Raw genomic sequence first — 5,191 nt, forward strand, 5'->3', positions numbered from 1 at the left:
ATCTAGGTGAAGCCACTACAACCTTCACGAACCAGGCTGATAAATCCGCGAAACCATCAAAGGTCGGCTCCGGACTCTTGGTAATGGTGCAGGAATTTAACTCTACAAGTGATGTTCCTAAACTTGACCCAAAATGTTCTGGACCCTATAGAGTCTTAGCTCATTTAAAGAGACATAAGTTTAGAGTTCGACATCTAAATACAGGTGACATTCGTGAAGAACATGAGGACCACTTGAAAGTTTTACAGTATTGTGAACATGATCATCCCGGTACCACAACAGACAACACTCCTCAAACCCCAAACAATGTCACCCAACCAACTTCTACCACTGTTCAGACTGTCCCCACACCAGAACCGACCACCCTCACAACACCACCACACACACATCAGTATTCATTAAGACCTCACCTTTAAGAAGTTGCTAAGTTTATCATTTTCCAGGTTCTTCCTTCTCATGTCCTTATGGTGTCTTCCTGTATATGACACCATGGCAGTACCAGGCGCCCTTCTCACGACTCCCCGCCAGGTCTGCCTCGTGAGGGACACAGTCTCGGTTAAGTAGGGCCTGGAGGGTCTGCCCTACACTTACGGTAATTTAGTAAAACTAATGGAGGCCGTACCTCGCTTACGGTCTACCTTACTCAAGTTTTACAACAGTGCGTCCATCAGAAACTCTAGTGTTGCTCCTACTCCAACTTTGTTAAACCAGTGGACCTGGAAATTGAATAGTACCTGTGTGATTCTGTATGACACAATACAAAACATTGAATCTCCAGTAAATACTAATACCAGGATGAAGACAGAAACGCAGAGGAGAAGCAAGGGAGGTCTGCTTAATTTTGTAGGGTCCCTCCAATCATACTTGTTTGGTATTGCTACTCAGGAAGAACTTAATTCAGTTAGGAATCAGATTGCATCTTTACAATTTCAACAACTTCTTAACAACAGGTTTATTAAAGCTGAAGCTAAGGTCTTAAAACAACATTCTAGATATTTGAATGACATAATGTTAACTGTTAATAACTTGACACAACATGTAGCACTACTGTCAAAGTCTATTAATCCCATATATGCTATAGTGACTATTTCCACATATGTTGATAGTTTATATGCCCAAATCACTTATTATGCACATTATTTCACTGGTTTATTGGAAGATGTTAATAATCTGGTAAACCAAGTTATCACAGCATCATTTTTCCCTTCTCGGAACTCACACGTATCATTAAACAAGCGATGACGAAATTCGGTTGCACCCCAGCTCTCCCTCTGCATCACGTGACCAGTTATTACTCCTTACTAACGGTTGACGTGATCCTCGAAGCGGTCATTATCCACATACCATTCACTGACTCCAATACTTACAGCCTTGTGAACGTAATACCATTCTCTTTTAATTATACAAAAGAGTTGCAAAAGACTATCATCCTTGCTGATAACATGAACTTTCTATTATAAAATATTTATTCCTCGTTGATTGCACATCTCTCCATGCATGATTTAGCATTGTGCCATAAACCATAGTTTGACAACTTGATTTGCCCCCCAATACCTTGGTTTTTCATGATTTACAAACAAACTCATGTGAGTACCAACTACTTTTAGGGCATCAACAAAATGTTCTTCATTCCTGTTCCTTTAAGGAAATTACTGTTACTGAACCTTGGATTGAAAGTATGGACAAATATCACGTCCTGTTTTTTCCAGAACCACAAAATGTTCTTATTCATTGCCCAGCCAATCATCCCAAATCTTATTTGTTTCTGGGACACATTCAGTTAGGACAACAATGTACTGTTATCAGTTCAAGTTTCAAATTGTTCGGCACTCATGATCATATTTTGGGCCAGATTGATAGAGGTATCCCGAGTATAGAACGAATCCCCCAAAACATCAACTTATCCATCATTAATGAAGTAAATATCCAACACCTTCCATCTATGGTTCAAGAAGATTTAGATTCTGCAATAGATGTTTTGGCTTTTGTACCTTTTAAGTACACTTCTCATATTTCTGGATTTTCAATTATTTCGTTGTCTATTGCACTCATATTATTATTCATAGTATTCATCTTATATTGTCATCTACGACATAGGGTGTCTAATATAGAATTCCCTACAGCCACATTGGATGTTCAGAAGGTAGTCGCAGCAGCACTTCCTTATTTAAGGAGGAATCTAACTCCAGAATAATATGTATTGAATGAGTTTGCTGGAATTTTTTTTTGCATCCTGATTTTGTTTATAACATATATATATATAATATATATATATATATATATATATATATATATATAATATTATATATATATATATATATATATATATATATATCTTTTTAATACTCTAACAAATTGTAGAGTGGTGTTATCTATGTTATCAAGAATACGAGTTGATTATAGGAGTAACTCTTGTTAATAACTACAATTTGCTTATTTCTGTACTCAGTATTATTTCATAAATATACATAACTTATCATGGCTGGCAGGAGCTTGAGCCAGGTTGTGGCCGAGCAAAATGTAAGACTCACGCACACTACCATTAATTTTTCATTAGGTATTTGTTATTATCATTTTACTGTGAGTTACATAGAGTTAAATGCATGTTGCCACGGGCTCACTGTTCCCACGGGCTACTGTTAATCAGGATGTTTGAACACGTAAGAGCTGATCTGTTATTTGAACACGTTGTTGAATGGGTGTTGACGGACTCCCATATAACCCCTGCCAGTGTGACCTGAGGGGACACACTGGCCAGCATCGTCAAAACTGTTCACTAGAGTGTTGTCGTAGTGTGTCATAAGACTATAGCCCAGAGTACTACAGATGGACGTACACGTTTTGTTGTAATAAATCTACAAAGGCCGCCTGACCTTCATTGACTACCATCCACGAAGAAGACCTGATTTCCTTCCTATCAACTCAACCTTACAAATGGTGGCAGTGACGTAAGAACCCACGTGACCACACACGACCGTCACATCTACTTCATATTTCTTACGTCTGGTGTTGCCAGCAGTCATACAAGCCTACCTGACACAGTCTTGGCGCTCGCTCCATTCGACATTAAGGGCGGAAACTACGGCCAGCTACGTTCTCCATCACCCGTACCTCAATGCAGTGAAGATACGTCTTTATTGCATTGCTGACACTGTGTCGCTTGCAAGGGCATCAAGACAGCGCCACCGCCGTGCAGTGTTGTCATCACATCCAGACGTGTCAAGCAAGGTCAGCCATCCTGCCAACACCAACGTGGAGATAATATTCATGTTATGTATTTTGGATTAGGACAATAGTGTTCATTCTATTTTAAATTTTGAGGGGATTATTACTTAAACACTTTAAGTCTGTTTGTATTACATGTCCGAAGATATTCCACGCGGTAATCGTAAAGGTTCAAATGTACTTAGGAATTTACCTAGAATCCCTTATTATAAACGGAACCAGCCTTCTAAAATGGTGACGTCACACAAAGTTGTTTTGACAGATTCTGGTGACACAGATGACCCACAGAAACCTTCTCACACGTTACCACACCCACACCCACCTCCCCCGCCACCTCACAAAAACTCGGGACAATCAAATCCTTCACAAAAAACTGTTTTCACACTAAAACAAGCTAGGGAACCACACGAGTTATTTGATGGTAAACTGTCAAAGTTTGATCGGTGGATTAGAAATGCAGAGGACATTGTTGAACATAATGGTGATTCAGGAGACAGAGCGCTTATATCGGCTGCTAAAAATCTCATTGATTTCCACCAGCCTAACAATTAAGCTAGGGTTGTCTATGACTCAGATGACATTGGAAACTGTACATCTTGGGAGGAATTTAAAACGTTGTTTACATCAGGTTGTGAGGAATCATTCTCAGATAGTTTACTACACGTCCTTTTACGTGCTCTCAACACAACATACTTGGATGATACGTCAGTCCCTGATCACTGGAGTACCTTACATGGAAGAATGAGATTAGTTAGGCAGGCTTATGAATCCTTACCCTGGATATCGGCCATGATGAATCCTGAAACTCATGTGCAAACACTCATGCGATTATTACACATAACCTTCATTCTCAAGGACCTGACCTCCAGACGTAAGACGACGGTTACTTAATGAGAACATCGACCCATCATTGTGGGTCGGAAACAAAAGTGTTGAATTACACTCAAAAGAAATGTGGTTATTCCAACACCAAGACACTGGGGAGAGTGTCGGCTTCCCAAAGTGTGACGTAACATTCTAGTAGTCAACACAATCATTCTTCTCATGGTCAAATACAGCGATTCAGTGATGACAAACACTCACATAAAGTGACGTGCTTCCGGTGTGGCCAACCAGGACATAAAGCGAATGTGTGTCCTTACACATGGGACTCATTCTCACGTGAGCCTCGACCAGAACAACAAACGCAGTCAACGACCCATGTCATCACAGCCTCGGTCGTCACAATTCTGCCGACCTAGTCATGATTTCCTCCAGTCAGACATCAGGCTGACCTTCACCCGCTCGCGCCCAACACCACCAAGCAGGTGTTCATATCATAGCAACGCTAGACACACTTCAGCGGAATGTCGAGCATTAGCTAGACAGACGTCATCTAACACAGGTTCATCATGTCATTATCAACAATGACAATCTCTCGCTCATGACAAGACTCCATCACATAAGGAACTCTTAAGACGTTTTCGTTCTTCGCCATTTTCTCACATTATAAGTTTCGATTTAGTGGGTTCTTTCCAGGATAAGACAATCACAATCTTTCTAGACAGCGGCACGGAAGCAGATGTCATTCATTATGATTTTATTCAACCATTAATGGGGCGCACTCAACTTGTTCAATGCTCGGACTTTTACCCATCCCTTCAAAGTATCTCAAATGAAAATCTCGACGTAAGGGGCACTATTAAAATGAACATTCACATAGACGACCCGGTCATTACCATAATCCCTTACATTGTTCGTGGTGTAATTTTTCCTGCTAACTTGTTACTAGGACGCCACTCTATGTGTGGCACAACATAAGATCTGTCCTATTTATCATGTGGTTTGTGTTGATAATACGTTCCTGCCATTGTCAGAGAAGAGTTCTCACTCAGTCAGAGTCATTAATACATCTGCTCCCACGTCCTGCTTCACGGTAGACAATACGCATCCTTTTTACTTTTCTACTCATCATTGTCCTGGTAAA

The sequence above is a fragment of the Panulirus ornatus genome, chromosome 70, assembly GCF_036320965.1.
Source record: "Panulirus ornatus isolate Po-2019 chromosome 70, ASM3632096v1, whole genome shotgun sequence".
NCBI classification, from domain to species: domain Eukaryota; kingdom Metazoa; phylum Arthropoda; class Malacostraca; order Decapoda; family Palinuridae; genus Panulirus; species Panulirus ornatus.